General features: G+C 35.2%; 1 protein-coding gene and 1 non-coding gene across 2 annotated transcripts in view; both read right to left on the bottom strand.

Moving 5' to 3' along the window:
• The window catches only part of TBC1D5 (TBC1 domain family member 5), a 543,770-nt gene that overhangs the window by 296,444 nt on the left and 222,271 nt on the right, over positions 1-25,055 (bottom strand). The gene's annotated exons all lie outside the window — the stretch shown is intronic.
• On the bottom strand, positions 735-841 carry LOC125998339 (U6 spliceosomal RNA). The gene has a single exon (XR_007491929.1). It is a non-coding gene; the product is annotated as a U6 spliceosomal RNA (small nuclear RNA).

Below are 25,055 nucleotides of genomic sequence, written 5' to 3'. Positions count from 1 at the left end.
ATTGATCCAAAGTAAATGAAACCACTAATTCAAAAAGATACGCTGAAATCCATACTCATTATGGCCATATTTATAATAGCCAAGATATGGATATTTCCTCAAATTTAAATAGTATTAAAAAGCAATAGTCATTAAAACAGCATGGTATAGGAATAAAGACAGACCCTCAGATCAATGGAGTACACTTGAGTATTCAGAAAATGTTCCACAGACATACAATCAATTAATCTTTGATATGGGGCAAGAAATAGACAATGGAATAAGGAAAGCATCTTCAACAATCAATTGGTCAGCCAATGCAAAAAAGTGAACTTGGACATCCATCTAACTCATACAAAAAGGTTAAATCCCAATAGATTAAAGACCTTGATATCAGACCTGAAACCATAAGGTATATAGAAGAACATGTAGGTAAAACACTCCATGACTTTGAGACTAAAGGCACCTTCAATCAAGTGGAAGCAGACATAAACAGATGGGACTACATTAAACTGAGATGCTTCTGCACCTCAAAGAAAACAGTGATGAGTATACAAAGGCCACCCATGGAATGGTAGAAACTATTCACCCAAAACCCATCAAAAACGTGAAAAATGGCATCTCATTATGGCTTCAACAAGATTGTTTTCCTGATGTTAGTGCTGTTGAGCAATTTTCAAGTACTTTTTGGTATACCTTCTTTAAGAGAGTGCTTGTTCAGTTCCTCTGTCCAAATTTTAAACCAACTTTTTTTTTTAAATATGGAATGCTTCACGAATTTGCATGTCATTCTTGCACGGGGGCCATGCTAATCTTCTCTGTATCGTTCCAATTTTAGTATATGTGCTGCCGAAGCAAGCACTAAATCAACTTTTTTTTTTTTGCTATTTATGAAGTTGTATAACTTCCTTATATATTTATACTCATTATTTAGCGTAGCATAATTTGCAAACTTTTTCTTCTGAAAATTTTCAGTGTAGTCCACATTATTGAATTTTGTTTTCATTACCTTTGTTTTTACCATCAGATTGAAAAAAATTACTAAAACATCAGTTTTATATTTATATTATATTTATATTATATTATATATTTATATTATATTTATATTAAAATATCAGTTTGATATTTTCTTCTTGGAGTTTTATGCTTTGGGGATTTATACTAAAGTCCTTAATCTATTTTGAATTAATTTTTGCATCAGATGTAATATGTTTCATTCTTTTGCAAGTGACTACTGAGTTTTCCAAACACTTCTTTAAAAAGTTGCCCTTTGTCTATTATATCATCTTTGGTCCTTTTTTGGGCTAACATTCAGGATTGTTAATATCCTGAACACATATCTGAAACATGAGACCAAAATAACAGTGATTTTAAAGAATTGCATGTCATTCCTATGCTAAAATATATTATTTTGAAAAGAATTAATAAACGGTACATTAATATAAAAACTCATACAAAATATTTATAACACTAATGTTCTCTGATTATTTTAACATTTAGTACTTCTGCATTTTATCTATATTTTTAAAACCTAAATAAAGGTTAGAGACAAAGATGTACAGTACTTATAATACAAAAGCACTGAGCTGGTATAGTGCTTGTAAATGGTAAAACTGTGTTTCTGCTTTTTCTTGTGTTATTGTGAAGAATAAAAATTGGAGGTGGCTCTATGATTCAAAATACTTAATTTAATTTTTTTTCTCTTCCATTAAGATAACATCGGTTCTAGCCAAGAGTCAGTAAATCAAATCTGATGAGAATTTAGCTAAATATAAGATGAAATTACCTACTGATATCCAAATTCTTGGCCTTTTCTATTATTTTTTTTAATTAAGAAAGTTTAAATGTAAAATTTTAATACAAAATAAATATGCTAGCTAAATAGCATCTTAAAAATTAATATTTCACTCTTAAAATGTTTTGCTTTTATCTATGTATTATATATATTGAAATAAACATATTCTATAGGAAAACTCATACATTTCATTTTACAACAGAGGAAACTTTCAAATAAGGAGATCTTCCTTAAAAAATTTCATTTAAAATTGGCGTAGTGTTCTAAAAGTAAGGATAAACAGAGAGATTTTAAAATAGGAATTACCATCTAATCTACAAATTATTCATGTTACTAAACAAGCAATCATTTTATTTTATTTTATTTTATTTGGTTTTTCAGGTCACATCCATTTGATGCTCAGGGGTTACTCCTGGCTAAGCGTTCAGAAATTGCCCCTGGCTTGGGGGGACCATATGGGACGCCGGGGGATCGAACTGCAGTCCTTCCTTGGCTAGCGCTTGCAAGGCAGACACCTTACCTCTAGCGCCATCTCGCCGGCCCCAAGCAATCATTTTTTAAGTAAATACTGGTAATTTATTGAGCTGACCATTTAGTAATATAGTAAGAGGCAGGTTGCAATTACTTTATCTGGAACTTTAGTTACTACTAAGGTAGATTTCTAAGTTGCAAAACTACTCATAATAAAATTTTTATTATAATGTAAGCTTATTTATGTTTGTCTTAAAGAGAAATAGCATCCTATCTGTTTTACTTGAGTAAATGGGGAACCATATCCAACATTCTATTTATTTCATTGAAAGTATTTTCACATAAGCTGATGTAACAAAACACCATAAACTAGAATCTTTTAAAATAAACATCTCCCAGAATTTAGGAAACTAGAAAGGACAAGATCAAAGTACTAATAGATTTCATGGCTGCTGAAGCCCCGGCTCATAGAGGCCTGTATCATCGCTAAATTTTGACATAATGGAAAGGTGTAGGACATATATAAATGGATATAATCTCATTTTTGTATTGTCATTTGCTAATGTACAGCAATACAATTGAGTTTTGCACTACTGAACTTTTCTTACTAAAATTTTTACATAGTGGAAAGAAGCAGCTCTCTGGAGTAACACTCTCTTTTTTTTTATTATTTTTTTGGGTCACAAAAAAATAAAAGCATTCAGGGGTTACTTCTGGTTCTACGCTCAGAAATCGCTCCTGAGAGGCTCGGGGGACCATATGGGATGCCAGGGTTCGAACCACTGTTCTTCTGCATACAAGGCAAATGCCCTATTTCCATGCTATCTCTCTGGGCCAATGGGGGTAACTTTTATAAGAGCATGAAATTCCTTCATAACCTTAATACTGCCCACCCTAAATCATGTCTCCTAATGTCAGGGGATTAGGAATCATTATATGAATAATGAGAGAATAAAAATACTCTGTTATAGTGAACAATACATAAATATTAACAGTTACTTGACTGGTAGAACAAAATCATTATCTAGAGGGGGAAAATTCAAATGAAGTATAAGAAATGGGTGCAACATGCAGAAACAAAATATGAAGAGCTGTTTTTTTCTTTGTTCCTTTCTTTTACTTTTCTTTTTCTGTAATTGATTATTTAAACACTGTAGATACATGTTTGTTCATAACGCTTGTTTTCCACAGATATAAAGTCATTCATGATTGAGTTTCAGTCATGTGGAGTACAACACATTTTACACTATCAATGTCCCCAGTTTCCCTGCCATGTCTGCCTATGGGGCAGGCTATTCTCTTCTCTTTCTCTCTCACTCTGTGACCTAATGATAAAATACGTTGATCTGATGAAGCTTACCATAAAAATGCTAGGATTGTTTGGTAAAATCAAATCTGGAAGTTATTTAAGTAAATTAGAAAAGAAAATTTTCTAATCCTTCAAAATATACCCTCAAAAAGGTATTTAATGAAATTCAATATATATTTTTTCCACTTAAATAAATGAGAAGTGATAAGCCAACAGCAACAAAATTCCAGAACATTTAGGAAACATGTCAGAATAAAAAATTCCCTAAAGGAAAACCAGTTACCAACTAAATAGCTCAATATTGGCTTATCACTGAATTACACCTCATCAATCCACACACCTGCAAGTGTGTCAGTATGTGGGCCACATAGTGTGAGGAGGAGGACAAAACTGAAGCTAGATTGAGCAAAAGTTATAGAGCCAGAATGGTAGCCTGAAGATTAAGCAAGGCAAGAACCAATACTCTTGAGAAGTATGAAAAATAATCTCCCTAATAAACACTCAGGAAGAATCATCCATTGAGTAAAACAGCTTAAAACTTTTAGGTAACAGGTGAGGAAAAATGTGCCCCCAAAAGAATAGAATACAGTGGGGCAGCAAACATGAACTCAGGGGAAAAAAAAAAAGAAAAAACAGAATAAGAATAGAATAAGAAACTACCATGACTCTTTAGTTTTAATTGTGCCTGCTCATTGGCTATAAAATAGTAAAGTAGTTTATTTAGCCTCACCTCTAACATATAGTTAGAGTATGAGTTGTGAACTGTCTTTAATGTTAACTTTAATAGTGGCTCAAGAAGTTGGAGCTAGGGTAGGTGACAATATTGTGAAGATATCGTGAGGCAGCCTATGATCTCACTCATGGCCTTAAAGTGTTCGCAGTCCTTATGTGTTTCTTAATCTTATTTTCTGAGAATAGCCCAGTTGATTAGGGCTGGAGAGCTTAGTTTGGTAGAAATCTTAAGAGGAAAAAGTAGGGAGACTCCTTAAAAAAATAAAAGAAATACGATGACCCAGAAATATGAGCCTGTTAATTTATTGGAAGAATGTAAAGACACTAATTTGAAAGACTATATGCACCACTACAATATTAACAGCATTATTCTCAATAGCCATGACACAGAAACAACCTAAATGATCATCAATAGACAAATGTATCTATTGTGGTCTACAAAATCAATATTATTCACAACCACAGAGAGAGATATGAAATAGGGTGTTTTGCAAAATAAAAAAAGGAATACTATTAATTTTTATATCCTGCACATGAGTGTGATCATTCTAAATCTATCCCTCTCTTTCTGACTCATTTCACTCAACATAATAAGCATAATATTCTCCATATACACATTTTCCCTAATAGCCATGTAGTATTCTATTGGAGAAAACCTATCTTGTATATGTGAGCCATGGGTTTAATCCATTAGTTCTACCACCACAAAAATAAGTGATAAATAGATCATCGAGTAAATAAGAACACTTTTGGGTCCAGAATGAACACAACAGGTAGGGCCCTTGTCTTCAACATGGTCAACTCAGGTTCATCACTAAAACCCATATAGCTCCAAAAATTCCACCAGGAATAATATCTGGACTACAGAGCCAGGAACAAGACCTAAGCATGCCACTTATAGGCCAAAATCTAGAAGAAAAAAAAATTGGGGGGGGGGTTGGACCACACCCAGAGGCAGTGCTCAGGGTTTACTCCTGGCTCTGTGCTCAGAAATTGCTCCTAGCAGGCTCAGGGATGTGGGATGCCGGAATTCAAACCAAGGTCCATCCTGTGTTGGCAGCATGCAAAGCAAATGCCCTACCACTTTGCTATCTCTCTTGCACCAAGGAAAATAATTTTTTTTTTACTTTTTTTTGTTTTTTGGGCCACATCTGGTGATGCTCAGGGGTTACTCCTGGCTATGCACTCAAAAATCGCTCCAGGCTAGGGGATCATATGGGATGCTGAGGATTGAACCAGGGTCCATCATAGGTTATTACATGCAAGGGAGACATCCTACTGCTTGCGCCACTGCATTGGTCCCTTGGCTCAAGAAAATTTTTTAAGATTGATATTACTTTCAAACATATTAGTAGATTACATCATCTAATCACTCAGTTATCAAACTGCTAAAAGTTATTACTCTTCTGGAATCTTCTCATGGGTGCCATTTCAAAATGGTTTAGCTTACCTCAAATTTATATGTCACACAAAAAATAAAAACCTTAATAAACCCTTCAAAAATAGGCATCCCCCAAAAATCTCAATAATGGACCCCTATTTAAATCTATTATAAGTATTGCTATGATTGACAATCAATCCTTTTTCAACCTTCCTGAAGGCAATAACACATCCTAAATGATCTTACTACATCCATTCCTCCCTATCCACACAAGCAAATGAGAAAGTATTTGCATACCATACATCAGATAAGGAGCTAATATATAAGGTATCTAAATCACTCCTAATGATCAACAATAAAACAAGAGTACAGCCACCAAAAACTGGGGAGAGGAGACAGATACTTCCTTGAAAGGGAACTGTCCTTTTCCCTGAAGGACAGTTGGTCTACTAGAAAACATAAAAAAATGTACATCACTTGTTATTAGCAAAGTTAAATCAAAACAACAAAGAGCTATCATCTCATATCAATGATAATGGCAAGTATCAAGTTTGCAGGTGAAAAGAAACTGTCTTTCATTATTTGTGGGATTGTTGTCTGGGTTCAATCTATAGAACTAAAACAGATTGGAGACTCTTTTTAAAAACTAAGAATAGAGATTTCATATCATCCAGTGATCCCTTTGGCATTTTTCTTCTCAAACATAGAAACAATTAATGTCTGGAGTCAGAGCAGTAGTACAGTGGTTAGGGCTTGCATGTGGCTGACCAGGGTTTGGACTCGATCTCAGGCATCCATATATTCAAGAGTGTCCATAGGGTCAGAGATATAGTACAGTGGGCAGGGCACTTTTCTTTCATGCAGCTGCCCCAGCTTTGATCCTTAGCACCCCATATGGTACCCTGAGCTTGCCAGGATCGATTCTTGACCACAGAGCCAAGAGTAACCCGTGAGCAGTGCCAGGTGTGGGCCAAAAAATAAACAGCAACTGAAAAAAAGAGTATCCAGAGCTATGTTACCTCAGCTGTGGCCAAAATACCAAGAAACAAATTAACTTGCAAAGATCTCTGCAAACCTGTGTTCATTGCAAAGCTAAGAACAATTACTAAAACAGAGAAAAGGCCTGGGTAGACCTGTTCATCCTTTTACTAACTGGTTTGCAATATTTCTTATACATCTTGAATATCACATCATTATAGTAGGCAGTTAACTAGGGAACTGCAGCTGTCCAGGGCCACTATGGGGTGATGGAAGGAAGGAAAGTTCAAAGTTCAAAGACCACATAGAGAACCGCCCACCCTAGGGCAAGCACACTGTTTCTAGCCCAGGAGGACAAAAGATCACCTTCCTCTATTTATAATGATAAATCCCCTCCCCAAGCAGGGGGAGGGGAATTCTTGAACAATAAAATGAGACTTAAGGTTAATGCAAGTCCAGAGCAGTAGGACTTGCAGGTGAATGCACATGAGGATGAGAAAACAGGAACCAAAAGTAAAAGACAAAGAAAACAATTCTTGAGTCTGCCTCCTTCTTCCTACCACATAGGCAAATACTTTGCCTCAATAATTTCTCTGAAACCTTTCATGGCTACTTCTGTTCATTTCCTACACAGTTTCCCTGACTGGTTTGGATTTTTACTCTTTACAGAGCACTCCGATACCAAACTTCCTAACTGCACACAGGATACAGTTTTATATTTTTCCTTTAACTGTGTCTTAAATACTTTTGTTACTCTGAAGCAGTGTTTTCATCTCTTTCTGACTGTGGCCTCAAGTTATTTCCTTCCTGCCCCAGTCCCAGTCCTACTGATTATGCTGTAGCCTTGTGCCATGACTGCACATTGATGCACTTAGGATCTGTGGCACTTTTGAAACCTCTGTGGGTATTCCAGGTATGTATATTTGGAAAATGGTTAAGAAACACTGCTCTGAAGTATAAAGACAATTTCCTAAGTTTTCTTCTAACAGCTCCATGGTTTATCTTTTACTAATGAAGAAATTCTGCAGTCTAGTATAAACAAAATTTGGTCACATTTATTATATTTTTACACACTGCTAGATTCAATTTGCAATATTTTATTTGTATCTATATTCATATACAAGAATGGCCTGTGCTTTCTCATAATGCTCTTGTCTATTAATGTGATGAAGGCTTTATTTGTCGTATGACATGAAATTGAAAATTTTCCTCTATTGCATTTCTGAAAGAACTTTTATTACAGAAAAATTGTCTCTTTCGCTTTTCTGTTCGAAGCAGACAGCTAGGTAAAGGGTGAAGGGTATGGCAATGGATTTCAAGTGAAATCTACCAAGTCAAGACCTGAAATGTAATCTCTGAAGGAGTTCCTATGGCAACTTCAGCTCCAGACAGATGCCCCAGTCAAAAAAGGCCAGGATACAACAAAGGCAGCAGAAACTTCTGATTGCCTAAATAGAAGGTACTAGAAAAAAGTTCAGAGGTTAGGACAACTCAAGGGTCAAGGCAATATGCCTTGTATGCTACTTCCCCAGATTGAATACATGGTACTATATGATCTCCAGGAATTGCCAGTGCAGTCCTCAAGGTACCTAATAACCACCAGGATGGCCCCAGAGAACACTGCAAGGTGCAAGGATATGCTGCTGTTCAGTGTAGCGTTGAACCTACAACTAGCTTGGCCAAGTTCCCCAAGGTGTGGCCCCCAAGCTCTTCAGCACCTCTTGGAATTTTTCCCCTGAAAAAGTTAAGGATGAAAACCAGTCCTTCTGCCTTGGCCAGTTTTCTTCTCCTCCTCCTTTTATGGGGAGAGGGAAACAGGCTTATTCCTTACTCTGTGCTCAAGGATCACTCCCAGCAATGCTTAGGGGACCATAAGTGAAGAGGAGATTAAGCTTACTGTATACAAGATCTTACTCATTGAAGAATTTCTCTGCCTCTTCCCAAATTTTACTTCTTTTACATTTCAATATTTGTATATGTATCACTATGTGCCCTTTGTAAAAATGTCTATAGGGGCCAAGAATGTGGCCCAGTGGTCACACTTCTTCCATTATGTAAAACTTTGGGTCAAATCCACTATCACTACCACCAACAACGTCCCCCCACACACACACTCAAGCAAATAATAAATTTTCCTGTTTTTAAATAAACTCGACATGCTTTAATAATTTGTAATGTATTTTTTAGGTACATAACAACTAAAAAAATAAAACCCATACTCTAACCTTTTTTAAAACTGGATACATTATAAATCAGAAAAAAACATTATTTATTTATTAACTAGCAGCACTTCATCATTGCGCTCTTTTATTTCTTTTATTATTGTTCAATCATTGTTTTATTTTTATATTTTCAGTTGACTATTTTCATTTTTCTTCCCACCTTACAATTCTTTGGATGAATTCTTATTGACATAAATACTTATATCATAATTGCTTATAGTTTTTAAGTTATTTATTTATTTATTTATTTAGGCTAGTCAAGTGAAGCAGTGGGAGTGGAGAAGGAACAAAGAAATCTGTAATTGGCTGTGATCAATTAATTGTAAACACCACTGCACTCAGACCAGCCTTAAGGTTTTTTTTTTTCCAACTAATAGGTGGTGGCATCATAACAAGAGTGACTTTTTCGAGGCCAGAATGATAGCACAGTGGTAGGGCGTTTGCCTTGAATGCGGCCGACCCTGGATGGTTCAATCCTCAACATCCCATATGGTTCCCCGAGCTGACCAGAAGTGACTCTGAGCACTGAGAGAGGAGTAATCCTTAAGCATCACAGGGTGTGGCCCAAGCCCCCCACATCCCCAGAAAAAGTGACCGTGACTTTTTCAAAGCATTTCCATGAGATTTCTCTCCAATTCTTTGCATTTTATCTTCCTTACACTAAGGTCTACTGTAGTTTTCAGTGTATTTTTAAATTTGTGCTGTCAAATGTACTTCTAAACACTTTATTCTTTCTATGTCGCTGTGAATAAAATTTCTGGCTTAAAAATTATAGTCAGATTGTTAATTGCTAGTATATAGAAATATAATTTTTGTACCATTTAACTATGGCTGGCTTTGTTACTTGCTTTGGCCAAAAAAAAAAAAAAATGTGGCAGATGTAGCAAATCGCCATGACAAATCCAGCTCTCCAGAAAGCCCACAACTTTTGCAAATCCCATCAAGAAAGAATTACTAACCTGAAGGGTAAGATGTGGTGTCAGTCTATCATTTCAATCAACCCATACCCACATGTTAAACTTTTTAGATCAGCTCTCTCACTCAGATATGTAAGCAAGCTCAAAGAAAAAATATATCCAGTGTGTCAAGTCTCATAAGCATTTAATACTTCCGATTTATATAATCAAGTTTAGACCTGTTGGTTATGTGGCAAAAACTAATTGACTGATCATAAGCAACATAAAAGATGACTGCCTGGCATATACCAAACATATAGTTGACCAACACAGCTCACTTTAGCTATTTTAACTTAGACAGTCAAACACACAATATATATTCACATATTCATATATACCATACATGCATACATGTATTTATTTATGCAGCATGCCCTACTAATACTGTAATATGCATTTACACAAATTTAAAAAATAGAAACTCCACACTAATAAATGTGCCATAATATGGCATAAATGTGCTCTCTTGGTATTAATTGTTATAACCTTCAAATAGAATAAGTTAGGCCAGGAGCAATAGTACAGTGAGAAGGGCTTGCTTTCCACAAGGCTGATTCAGAATCCATCTCTGGTACAACTTATGGTCCTCCAAGCCCACCAGTGATCACTGAGTAGAAAGTCAGGAGCAAACCCTTAGCAAAGCTAGTCCTTCCAATTCACACAAAGAAATACATACAAAATTAAGTTTAAAATTTTCAATGTTGTTTCTGCAAATGACTCAGCATGTTTTTTATCATTTAAGCTATAAAATAAATTCTCCTTTAGTACTTTCAACACAATTTTTCTATTTTCTTTTGTTTTTCGATTACATCCAGTGGTGTTTGGGGTTACTCCTAGCTCTGCACTCAGGAATCACTCCTGGCAGTGCTTAGGGAAACAGATAAGATACCATGGATAATTTCCAGGTCACCTGTATACAAGGCAAGTAACTTACCCTGTGCTATTTCTCTTCAACACAATGCCTGATATTTGGAAGAATTTTACTTTCAAAGGAAATTATCCAAAACCTACACATTCATAATCTATCTTAATTTGATCAAATATATCAAAAATATTTCAATGTTCCATTTTTATATTTCCTTACGTCATAATTTAAATTTTTTTCTTAAATATCTGAAATGATTAATAAATTATTATACCCCCAAACAGTAAGCACAATGAAATTTATTAGCAAAGAAATAAAAAATTGTAAAATAACCCTGTAATAGTTTGGTGTGTGCAATTTATTTAAAAACGTTGTAAAAAGAACAAAACAAATGTTGGCTCATTCTCAAGCTTCTTTGTCATCATTAATGTATTCAGGTTTTCACAGCTGAACTGATATACTTTGAAAAGATTTTCATGAAAGAAAACTCATATTCAATGTTTAAACAAAGCTGTCAGGTTACCAAGATTAAAATTTGTTGAAGTGTCCAGAAAAAAATTTTTTCCTCAAAAAAGAAAAACTATGTTAGTCTTTATTTGCAAACAATACCAAAAAGAACTTTTTGTTTAACTCTATATTTATTTTGGAGAAAAATCTAGAGAAACAATTTTAAAGTAAAAGTGAGATAATTTTGTACAGCTATTTTGTTTCAGACTAGGTCTATTTTTCAAATTGATACAAATGATCTCCTTCTGTTTCTGTCTATCTGCTTGCCTTGTCAGAACAACTAATTGTCAGGGTTGCAGAGATCTCTCATATCTAAACAGAAGATGTGCAGTTTGTAACCTGCTTAATTCGCCTTATGTCCTACATGCCCTCAGTATGGTGTTCATTAAAGTCTCAGCTGTTTTGTTCAGAGCAGTGGCAGTGTACATATAGGCTTATTTTTCTTTGTTAAAAGGCCAGATTGTGCATAAATATATCCTTAATTTCTGTGTGTGTGTGTGTGTGTGTGTGTGTGTTTTTTAATGGCAAGACATAACCAAACACAAATGCTTCTAGGTGTTTTCATCACTTCTCCTTAAGCCATGCATTTGAGGTCACTCAGCACCTTTCCTAGATGTTATAAGCCAAAATACCTCTCAGTCTTCAGAGACAGGTTTAACCATAATAGCCATTATTAAGATCAAATAAACTAAAAAAATTCAAATAAACTACTTAACAATTGCCATTAAAATCACAATTTTAAGAGTATCCACACATTTCCACAAATAGTTCCAAGAGGTTCTAGGTTTCCCAATCTTAATAGTGTCTATAAGTTTGACTATATGAAACCTATTTATATTCCTGGGCAACAATGACAAGTGACTCAAATAAATTATTTTGGTTTAAGCAGAAAACTAAATATTTTACCTTTAACTAGTCAAACTGCAACACCAATTATTCAGTTCTAATCTATAGACTATTACATTGAACTTTCGTGCAACAATAAAATTCTTTTTTATATTTATACAAATAATCTCTAAAATCAAATAACTTGTTTTGATAAAAGGTTTACCTATTAAACTGAAAACAAAAAATCATTACAAGTTCAGGGTATAAATATTTATCAAATACTTAAAGTGAAATTTGAGTAATAGAAAAAATAATTTTAATTTGTTACTTCCTTATTTGTGATTTTAATATGTATTTAAGTGGATGTACATAAAGGACTATTAAAGTATTATACCTGATAATTAAAAAGATGATCTAATCTAGTCTAATACAAACTTTCTATAGGGCTTCTTTGGCCCATATATGTTATTAAAGTATCAAATATTATTAAATGTTGTGGTCAAAATATGATAATAGATTTACTTTTGTTTTTTGGGCTTTTGGGCTATACCCAGCAACACTCAGGAGTTACTTCTGGCTCTACACTCAGAAATTACTCCTGGCAATGCTTGAGGGAGCACATGGGTAACAGGAATAGAACCCAGGTAGGTTGTGTGCAAGGGAAGTGCCTTATGTGCTGTACTAGTTCTCTGGCCCAAAGAACTACCAGGCAGCTAACTAAAGAAAAAGGTCAAATTATGTGGAGATCTTGGAGGACATTAAAGACTAAATCTAAAGAACCAGCCAGTCTCCATTTCATTCCTAATGTTAACTGTAAATTATTCATGCTTTATTTTTTTCATCTTTTTTTCATGCTTTATTTTTGTTTGCTTTCAGACAGGAAGAGAGAAATGAACTTTACCCCTAGTATGACCTTTCATTGTCCTCAATCCACCAAGGTCTACTAGGGCAATAAAGTGAGTTCCTATTCTATGACCTATACTATGGTTTATGAAGCATAAACTAGTAGGCGAAAACAATAAAATTACAGCAAAGTAAAAATAAAGTGTGCAAGGTGAGTGTACAAAATTAGTACCACTGCCTTGACAGAAACAGGGCTATATGGATTTCATATTTCATCTTTAGGATAACGAACAGAAGGACTTTTCAACACAATATGGTATGCAATACTATTTCTCAGTATGAAACCTGCCACATTCCTGATGTAATAATTGGGAGAAATTTAATCACAGGCATGATTAGGAACACTAACTAAACTAAGAGGCTACTAGAATACAGGTGGAACTAAGACTTCAGGAAATAGTAATCGGAAACTCAGTAGGTGAAAGGAAGTCTCCCAAACCCTGGTAAAGATGATCACTGTTATTCCAAACATCCTGGTAGCTAACAGGTAACACCTAACACCAGAGAGATCACCACCTTTGATAGACTAAACTTACCTTTCCTAGAGTAAATTCACAGAACAAAAGGCAAGGTTATCTACTTAGAATGAGAAATGTATTAGGAATAAGGCACCTACATTATTCCAATTTAAATTTTCTTAGCAAAATCAAAGACGGTAATATAGTCAATACTTCACATTTTCAAAGTGCTGGCAGGCAATAGTGCTAAATATGTAACAGAAAGAAAATCAACCAGAAAAACAGAAAATTAAAGAACATCAACACTCATAAGTTTTAAAGTTTAAATCACCTTCTACTAAGGAAGGTAAAGAACAACAAATATGCATGCATGTGAAGGACATGGCCTGGAGCTAGAGAAGTGTCTTTTAACCAACAGAATATACACGAAGAACCTCCATCTTATTTTTCTAAGTTCCACATATATGATTCTATCAATTAAATCAATCCTACTTAGTAGAAGAGATTTAATAGATAACTCAAAAGTATAGGCTTTACAAAAGAGTATATCAAAGTCACAAAAAGCACTGTCTACAACCACCAGCATCCCTGAGGAGGGGGAATATCTTACTGCTAGTGTTGGCTAGTCAGAATATGCAAAATAATCCAATTTCAACCAAAACATTAGGAGGCAAGCTAGCAAGCAAGAAAGTAAACCTCATTCACAAAGAAAGAAAGTTATGAACAGGGTTTGGAGTCGCAGTGTAAGTGGTAGGGCGCTTGCCTTGCATGCACTAACCTAGGACATACCATAGTTTGATCCCCCATGTCTCATATAGTCCCCCAAGCCAGGAGTGATTTCTGAGCGCATAGCCAGGAATAACCCCTGAGCGTCACTGGGAGTGTGCCAAAAAGCAAAAAAAAAAAAAAAAAAAAAAAAAAGGTATGAACAAAATGTCTTTCTGAAACAGGCCAGATATCTATATTTGAACTACCAAAAATCTTATTAATTTTCATAAATATATTCTAAGAGCTGAAGGGAAGCCTCAGACAAAGAATTAAAAACCATGAGGAAAAATGTTATAACAAACATTGCCCAATACAAAACAGATAGATACCAGAGCAGGAGTGATAATGAAGTGGGTAGGGCACTTGCCCGAATGCTTCCGAACCTGGTTCAATGCCCAGCACCTCATCTTGGGCCCCAAAGACCCAACAGGAGTAATCCCTCAGTACAGAGCCCTGAGTACAAAGTGTGGCCCCAACCAAAAAAAAATTAATAGCAATAAATATATTCAGTGAGGGGATGACTCAAAGGGTTGAGTCATGTATCTTACCTGTTTCAGCTTTTAACCCCAGCATCTGCCCCATGTTTCCCCCAGAACTGTGTAGAGAATGGCCTCCAGGGCAGCTCAATGTATCTCAGAAACAACAGAGAGGTAGATAAAGAGAATAAAAGTACAAATTTGGAGTCAAAAAGTACATAAAAGAAAATATGTCTTTGTAGGGCAGAACATGTAGAGGAATCAGTAAAGTTGACAAAATCCAAGGAGGAATGTAATGGGAAGAAATGCAAAAAAGAACTGAGGAATGGGGTGGGGAACAATGCAAAAGGGAACTGAAAAATAATGGCAGGATCAGGATCAACTCAGTCAAAAGCTGGTTCTTTTAAAGATGAGAAAATTGACAAATCTGAAGCTAATTCACATGGGGGAGGGGAAAATAGATGTTCAAAATCAGAAATGAAAGTAAAATTGGCTCAAAAAGAATTAAAAGCTTAAACTCGACTCTAAAACTGACAAGATCCTCTGGGCTTAGACTTTGGAAAAGTAGAAAACACTCCCATCCCCCAGCCACCCTCCCAATCATGCTCTTCCCTGAGTCTAGACCAGACAAGATCTGCTGGGTTGAATCTTTAGGTCTCAGGAGAACAAAGCAGAAGGCACTCAACTTGCTCTTTTTTTTTTCTTTTTTCTTTTCTTTTTGGGCCACACCCGATGATGCTCAGGGGTTACTCCTGGCTATGTATTCAGAAATTGCTCCTGGCTTGGGGGACCATATGGGACACCAGGGATGGAACCGTGGTCCGTCCTAGGTTAGCACATGCAAGACAAAACATCTTACTGCTTTTGTAACTGCTTCGAGGGAGTTGGGACATAACTGAAATATTTGGGGCTATTTCTGGTTCTGTTCTGAGGAGTTACTGCTGGTAATGCTCAGAAAATCTTATTTGGTTTTCTATTTCCTTATCTGGGGATAGAAGCAGGGCCACATGCAAAGCAAGTGATTTAAACTCTGTACTATCTCTCTGGCCTCTGAACACAATTCCCTGCCCAGGGTATATAGAACACCCCCCAGTAAAGATCACATGCTGGGACACAATTCTAGTATCTGTAAAATCAGAACAATTAAATCCTATCCAGTATCTCTTCAGGCCACAATTCAATTGAAGTAGAAATTAATTATCTAAAAAGTAAAAAAAAAATATATGTAGGTGTATAAATAAATGCAATTAAACCAGAACTCATAAAATACATTGAGGGAAAGTATAGGCAAAATGTACCTTAGAAATATCTTATAGATTTGGCTTCAGAAAGAAAGATAAGAAAAACAAAATAAACAAATGATACCATAACTAAAAAGTCTTAAGTCCCCCGAAAAGTTAGAAACTTATATTGAGATTTTTTTTTTCGGTGCAGGTAAATATTCTGGTTTTCTGGCTCCATTTGTTAAAAATACTATCCTTTTCCATTATATAATCTGTGCTGCTTTGTGAAACTCACTTGTTTATATTGGGTCCATTTCTTGTTTCTGCAGACTGAAGTCAAGTAGTAGTTGCTTCTTCTCTTTCTAATGTTATGCTGCATATTCTGGATGGGTCTTAGAATTTAATAGGAAAACCCAACCTCTTCGCATTGAAAAGTGAGAAAAACAAGCATAAAACCAGGCTGTGAAAGTATTGTACAGCCACTAAATCCAGGAAAACATACGCTACTTTGTAAATTTGGAAGGTGATTCTGAAAAGCTATAAGCCTGACATGCACTGAATCAGTTCTCATGCCTGATAAAGATTAAACACCTTAAGTTTTATTGATTTATATCCAATAATTGCACCCTGGGGTAACAAGAAATAAAGAGTGAACACTGAAAATCACATAGACAAGTTTTTGGAAAAAATAAACAACAACTTACATTTGGTCTTTTGTTGAAAGAATGACTTCTTTAAAACTAATTACTTTTTAAAAATCAAGCACGTAAATAATTAGATTTCATTTACTGTTCTAATGCACGGTAACACAGTCTAATGAATCAGGAGACAAATAATATAAAAATTCTGAGGTTGGGGTGGGGAAAATAATAATATAAAAATTCTAAACATAAAAAAATAAATAAACAAATTGGACTATAAAAATAAATTCTAAGCATAGTTGAGAGAACAGGTATACTGAGAATCAAATGAGGACCAAGAGAAAACTATCTGTTGTAGCAATATTACCAAGCAGCTTATTCCCCAAATACAGTACTGTCTCTGAAACAGGCATCAGGTTTGTGAACAACTCACTAAACTCAACTCAGAATCTGGATGTGCAGTGAAAGGTAAAGGGGGTTTACTACATAAATATTCCAAAGAGCTAAAAAGTAAATATAATCCTAAAACCACTTTCCTAGTAACGAAAGCCATAGTTCATTTTTCAAAGTCTGCAAATTCTATAAGCTTCTTGCACTTCACTTAAATATTTATTACCTAATTATTCTTAGGCCTGCTTCCTTTTTTCACTCGAATTTTACAAATTTTTATCATTAACCGAGGGGGGGGGTTTAAGGATGAAAGCAATAGAAACTTAAATCAATCTAATTAAGCAAAAAAAAGAATTGTCAAACTAATTTTTAAATTAGTGCATTGAATTATCTGGATTGCATTTATCTCCCTTCCACATAAAATCACCACTTGACTACTTTATAGTAAATCTTGTTCTCATGTTTACAGAGAAAGCAGATCTTATTAATTAGAACTTGGTTGACAATTCATCTCCTTCCTTTTACACTGAATATGCAGAAATAGAAATATGAACATTTTTCCTCCCTTGATCTTATCTCAGCATAGAGTAGGCTGGGCAGAAAGAAATTTCGATTAGCTACTAAAGTGAATACCAGGTAAGAAAAGCTACTAAAGTGAATCCTAAAGTAAGAAATGTCGATTTAAAAATATAAAATGAGCTAAGAGGATTAAATGGGGTTAAGGTTTTTATTTTGCCTTTGGCAGACCTTGGTTCAATCCCTGGTGCAGATATAGTCTCCTGAGACTGTCACAAGTAATCCTTGTGTATTACCAGGTGTGGTCCACCCAGGATAATAATAAAAAATAATATTAAAAAATGTGGCTCTGAATATCAATATTTTTATTAGTCTATAGATGTTTTCTGCTTTATTTTGATGTGGGGATATATGCGGCAGTGCTCAAGGATCATTCTTGAAATAGTTCTCTGAATCATAAAAGGTATTTGAGAATCAAACTCAGGTCAGAAGCATGCAAAGCAAGCATCCTACCCACTGTGCTATCTCTTCAGTCCCTATTCTACATGTGTGGGAATTTTTGTTTGTTTTTTTTAGTTTTGGTTTTGGGGGCCACACCCAGTGGTGCTCAGGGCTCTGTGCCCAGAAATCACTCCTGGCAGGCTTGGGGGACCAATGGGATGCCAGGGACCAAACAAAGGTCAGTATGTGCCAGGAAAACACCCTACCTGCTGTACTATCACTTCGGCAACTCTACATGTGTTTTAAAAACAATTTTTAAAATATTTTCATACCATTTGTTCTCTCTGTTAGGGAAACTAATTATGAATTGTTATTATAGGCAAAAGCTAGAATAATACTAGTACAATATTAAGCAAAAATAAATAAATAAAACACTTAAAAAGTTCTGGGATCTATTTTCTCTTTTCTATATAACACTGAAAATAGATAACACTATTGACAACAATAAATGAGACATGTTTTAGTAAATATCAAGATAAGTGTTTATTCTAGTTACATTCTGGAAATATCCTTGTACTTTCCTCTTCATCACTTTATATTTAAAAGGGCTTCCACAAAATCATTTGGTCCATTAAAAGTTTCTTTTATACAGCATAAGTAGGATGCATTATTGCATCTTCTATGTGAAGTATGCTATTAAATAATAGCTTGTACACTAATTAAAGCAAATTTAATTGTGAGAACACATTGACATTGTTAAAGTAAATTACTCAATTTGTTAATAGTTTTATTTCGAGTGACCTTAATTGTATTAATTGTGATACTAGCAAATTAAATTGAAGAGCATTAAATACATTGTTCTAATATGTCCTAGAGGAGTAAATTTTACATTACATCAGCAAAAGGAGAGTATTATATGGAAACCCCTCTAAGTCTCTATATCTCTGTCTTTATGTTTTACTTTCTCTTTTACACACACACACACACACACACACACACACACACACACACACACACACACTCCAAGAGAAAAAAAAACAGTCTTACTAGGCAAAATTTACTATCACTATTTTAATATTGGTACACTGGCAGAGAACACTGAAGACCAGAGAGAAGTAGTGGCTGAGTTTAGGGAATTATTTGGAAATCACAGATTAAGAGAACAAAGAAGTGATTTAAAAAACTGTATCATGGGACCGGTGAGGTGGCGCTAGAGGTAAGGTGTCTGCCTTACAAGCTAGCCAAGGAAGGACTGCGGTTCGATCCCCCAGCGTCCCACATGGTCCCCCCAAGCCAGGGGCAATTTCTGAGCCCTTAGCCAGGAGTAACCCCTGAGCATCAAACAGGTATGACCCGAAAAACAAAAAAACAAAAACAAAAACTGTATCATAAGTTTTTAAAATACTATAACTCTCAAAAACTAAGCATTATTGTTACCTGCCTTAGCATCAAAGAAGGAGAAAGCATTTGGAATACTTTAGGCCCTAATTCTTAAGAAACACCTAAACTTGGTAGCATAGTTAACAATTCAAAAACAATAGTTACAATAAAATCTTTATTTACTTATTTATTTATTTATTTACTTATTTATTTATTTATTTATTTATTTATTTATTTATTTATTTATTGGTGGTTTTTGGGTCACACCCGGCCATGCTCAGGGGTTATTCCTGGCCCAGGCTCAGAAATTGCTCCTGGCAGGCACGGGGGACCATATGGGATGCCGGGATTCTAACCGATGACCTCCTGCATGAAAGGCAAACGCCTTACCTCCATGCTATCTCTCCGGCCCCTACAATAAAATCTTATGCTCTAAAGTAACAAAATGCTCACAATCTGCAGTTGTCTTACCATCTTAGCATGCTTGGCTCCTTCTTGTTGGATAAGAAGTAAGTTATATTTTTAATACCAGATATATAATAAAAGAAAATGACCATTTTAAGTAAATAACTTGGGCTATTACAAATTTTTATGCTTTACTATTTTCTTAATTTCTTCCATTTGAGAATAATCAGATTTTTAAAATATGAAAATAAAACAGCCCAAAGCTAACATTTCTGTCCTTGTGCTTTCTCATATTCCTCATGGAGGGCTTCTTCTCAAGGAATTCAACAAGAGCAGTCGAATTCCTGAATTAAGAATCATTATAAAAAACCTTTTCACATTAAAACACCTCATTGATGTTTACTTTATATAATCACACTAATGATTCACAGATATAACCAACAAGCCTCTTCAGACTAACACAAATACAGTGATGACAAACTATTTTCAATTCTCCTAGGATACACATTAAAAATTAAAAAAAACAGCTCAGATTAATGATTTATCAATAGGGCAAAGTGCATTCTGAAAGCTTTGAGTGAATAACATTGTTTAAGGTCAGGGAGTTATATTTGGGTTCAGAAGTTCATTCCCCACAGTGCAAGAGCCGTAAACTCCCTGAACCCACTCTCACAGTCTCTGTGGCCCTCAACATTGGTGGACAATGCTACTAATTAACCATCAACCAGCACAGCTGGGTCAAGTAAAGAAGAGGAACAGCACAGACTCCTGCCCCAAATAAGAATAGAAAAAGGTCAGAGAACAACAAAACTCACCACATTTACAAACTTGAAGACAGAAAATCACAATAAAAATACCACACCAAAACAGATGTCTCTTTTTACCACACATTAATATATAATTTCTAAACTGCTAAAATATGCTCAAATAGATATCAACATCTACAAATGCTGCACAGATTAAAATTCTATATGGTAAACTGATTTTAAAAAATATCCTCACCATTTGAAAAGAGTGAAATAATTATAATTTTTTAAATCCCAAAAGACCATTTGTAATGGGTCTGCAAGAAAATATATGAATATAAAAATATTTTAATTATAAAATTATATGAAAATTACTTTCATTTAATTCATATTAAAAATGTTAAGCCCTAATATATGAAAAATAATTTTACAGAATAGTCCCTCTATCTTGGTAAATATGACAGTTTTACTGAATTGGGGAGTACCTCTACAGAGGTACTCAGAGGATGATATGCCTCCTGAGGATTATCTCTCAGTCAATTGAGCCAGTGGTTCAAAATAAGAATCCAAGAATGTGAAACTACTGGAGCACTAGTGCTGAAGAATCCTTGAGGTACCCTGGCAGTTTTGGGGTGCCCCATAGGCCATACTGCCAGCTCTCCTGACAATTTCCATGTGATACTGAACCAGAACTAGCCACATGTTACTACTTACTTACTTACATTACTTTTACTTACTTATTTACTTACTTACTTACTTACTTACTTACTTACTTACTTACTTACTTACTTTACTTGCTTGTTTGCTTGCTTGCTTACTTACTTTTACTTACTTTACTTTTACTTACTTTACTTACTTGCTTGCTTACTTACTTTTACTTACTTACTTACTAACTAACTAACTTACTTACTTACTTTACTACCTAGCCAGGTTCTATCTTGTTGACAAAAAAAATTATGATACTGGGGAGAGCTTACAAAATGGGCTTGATAAAAAAAGATCTTTGGTAACTTCTACTAGAAGCTGAAAAGAAGAAATCAAAACTCTAGATCCTTTTTCGGGGCAAAGTTTAATTTTTTTTTCTTCCATGTGGATATCCCTTCCCCACGCCATTCTCCCACTCCTCATTGGGTAAGATGAGGGCAAGAATGTCTGTAATTTTTAAAGCCAGTTTAAGTAGAAATAGTTTAAAAAATTGGTTAATACTATGAGTGTATTTCACAGAAACAAAAGGAAGATGAAAAATTTTATCTGTAAAGGCCTAGTTATTTATTTCACTCCTAAACCATACAGGAGTAATCTGTCCTAAAACGTAAATGAATAAAACCATGCAGGAGAAGTCTGTCCTAATATGTAAATGAATAAGGAAGGAGCTATAATATGCAAGAAATCACCAATAATGCTGATAAACTATGACAACTGAGAGATGGGTACTTCAGTACTGAAACATTCCAAATTCTGGATCTATCTATACCCTTCTGATAAGAAATGTTAAGATTATTAAACTGACCTTAGGTCAATTTACTGAAGTGGAGTTTTGTTTTTCTAGCTTTAAAAAAATATTATGACTCTAAAACACCTCTACTTATACCTAAATAAACCAACCAAATCCATCAGATCCAAGAATGTTGTAAAAGCTAGCTAAATATGGTGTGAAAAATAGCTGAGGGTATAGCTATTTCTTTGTAAACCAACTGTGCCTGAGATGGTAGATGGTTAGAGCTTTTGCTGGAGATTCGGTGATCAAGGGTGTCCTTTGCTCCTTGGATATTGGGATACAAATACTATCCAGGTATAGCCACAAGGTGGCTCAATGACTCTTCACACACCTCACCTCTAAAGTAACTCTAATAGGAGTCTCTTCAAGAAAATAAAGGAACTGACAAAGTAAGAAAATATTTGAAGCAAAATTTAAACCTGAATGCCATCAGTCAGGAATGGACAACAATGAAAAAAGCTCGAAACCTAGTGATAATTTTTTTCTCTCCATGCAGAGCTAGTTCTAGTGTGCTAAACAAGTGGTGCTCAGGGATTTATGCCCATGTTCATGGCCTTATGAGGCAGAACAAGAGGGGAAACTGAGCACAGGATGGCCAGAAATAAAAAAGAACCTTGCACATTCAAATGTCAATGTCTAAAATGCTCTCTAGCTAATTTGTATACAAATTTTGATACAGACCATTATTTTAAAATATGATTTTTGTTAATGTTGTCTTTGGTGACACACCCAGAGGTGACCTGCACTTAGAAATCACTGTGGGATCATATGGGAAGCTGAGAATAAAATCTTGGTTGGTAGCAAAAAAGGCAAGCTTCCTACTCGCTGTGCTATCTCTCTAGTACATATAAAGTGAATTTAAAGATATTCCAAAGCAGAAAAGTCAAAGGGCAATAGTTGGAGAGGAAGGATAACATTGACATTTTAAGTTCAAATATGAAAAATTCAAGAACTGCAAAAGTAAGAAAGACTTAATACATGACTACTTAGGATAGGAAAAATAAAGGTCCACTCATTTGTTGGTTATTTATTGAACAGTATCTGCGTGCCAGGGCCTACCCTTATAAAATTTACATTTTAGCCATAAAATAAAAATAAGGAGAAGTATTAGCACAGAATTACATGAAGTGTGAGTACTATAAAAAAAATCATGAAGAAAATCAGGGACAGGCATGTGGGAAGACATAGACTTCCTCCTGGATAAGGTCACGAAGGCAAGATAGCCTTGAATGTCACGGTCAGATTAGATATTTTTTAAGTAAGTATAATCATATATTTATTTAGGAATTCTGAAGAAGTGGGGAGAGAAAGACAGAGAGTAATGTGCTCAAGAAAAATCACGGGCTTTCCAAAGGCATATCCCAATACATGTATTTCCAATACATATCCCAGTGTGAAAGTATTAAAGTTTATACATCAAGAGGGCAGATATAGGTGATATATGTGTGTGGGCACTATGTGAATAGGTCTGCAACATCAAAGTGCCTCAGGTTTGATTGCTACTATTAGTACAATGGGAAACCACCCAGAAGCTGTAGGTCAGGATTTTTTTCTCCTTTTTTTCTCTCCTTTTCTTCCCCTAAATAAAGTGGTTCCATTTAACTAAATCAACTGTAGAGTTTAAAGTGAGTCATACCATAGCATTCAACACTGGATATTGGCTTCAGGGACATCTTTGGGAACTGCACAATTCTAACATGGGAAACAACAACAAAAATAACGTGATCGAGAGATAAAACAGTGAGTGGTTAAGGATGCTTGCCTTGTACATGCCAATCCTGGTTTGGTTGCCAGTACCCAAATAGCTCCACAGGTGTGGCTCAAACACATCCGTGCCACCCAATTTTTACCAGTAAAACAAAAAGACATCCTCCTAAAAATGAAGAAACTATCTGCCTATTCTTCCAATATAGGGTTAAAATCTAAAGTAAAGATCTCATAAAACAACAAAAACAGCCCCATTGAGAAAGAGGTAGAGGGTGCTGAGAGATAGCACAAAGAATAAAGCACTTACTTTCACTCACCTGGGTTAGCTCCCAGGTACTGTATATGGTCCTGACCCCTATCAGGAGTGATCACAGAGCACAGAATCAGGAAAAAGCCCTTAGGACATCTGGTTGTAGCCCAAACCTCCACACACAACCTGCCAATAATAGACAGGCAGAGATGTATAAGCACTTCCCTAAAGAAGAGATAAACGTGGTTAAGAGGCACTGATTACTGCTTATTATCAGGTAAATGAAAACAACAATGAGTTATGACCTCCTACTTCTGAGAATAGCCTAAAATACAATGAGCAGATAAAAGTAAAAACATGGCTGTGGAAAAAAAAAAAAACCAATATACATTGCTGATGTGACAGAAAGAATGCAGCCTCTTTGCAAATCAGCCTGGATGATTCTCAAGTTGCTGAAAAGGGGACAAAGAATGATCGCTCTCCTATGGGATATAAAGAAACATAAGCAAATAACAAAATGTCACTAAAATTAGAACTTGAGAACTGTTTTTTGGTGGGATGAAGTCAACAAGGGAGGGAAAAGGAGAGGGCAGCAGGACAGGGAGGGGAACAACACAACAAAGGTTTAAGGAAAATATTCCTTCTGGAGTAGGAGGTGATGCTGGGGGGTGATGAAGTATTATGCATGAAACCCTATTGTAGACCACAGTGCCTAAAACAAGTTAAAAATTTTAAGTGCTTGTCATAGAGGCAGACTGGTAGATGCAAGGGGAAACTGGGACCAATGATAGAGGAAACTAGACACTGGTGAAAGAATTGATGTTGGAAAATTGTATGAAAGTCATCATGAAAACATTGTAAATCACTGTGCTTCATTAATTTTTTTCTTTCAGGGACAGATCAATAGCAGGTGGTTGACCTGAGTTCAATCCTGGGCATCCAATAAGATCCCCCAAGCCTGACAAGATGTGATTCCTGGGCACAGTACCAGGAGTAACTACAGAGCAGTGCTGGGTGTGACCCAAAATCAAAACAAAACAAAAATTTATTTCAAAATATAAAAGTACAGAATTAAGACCTAAACCGGTAGTCCAAAGGAACTGAATAAGAGAAACAGTCTTGAATGCAAAAGGCATACAATAAAGATTCACTTCAATGTAAGGAAAACAAAATAAAACAACATAAATGATGCCCTAACTTCACTCCATGGTATCCATTCTAAACAATACA

The sequence above is a fragment of the Suncus etruscus genome, chromosome 20 (assembly GCF_024139225.1).
Source record: "Suncus etruscus isolate mSunEtr1 chromosome 20, mSunEtr1.pri.cur, whole genome shotgun sequence".
NCBI lineage: Eukaryota > Metazoa > Chordata > Mammalia > Eulipotyphla > Soricidae > Suncus > Suncus etruscus.
Note: the sequence above shows the minus strand (reverse complement) of the source record. Positions and strands in the feature narration are given on the sequence as shown.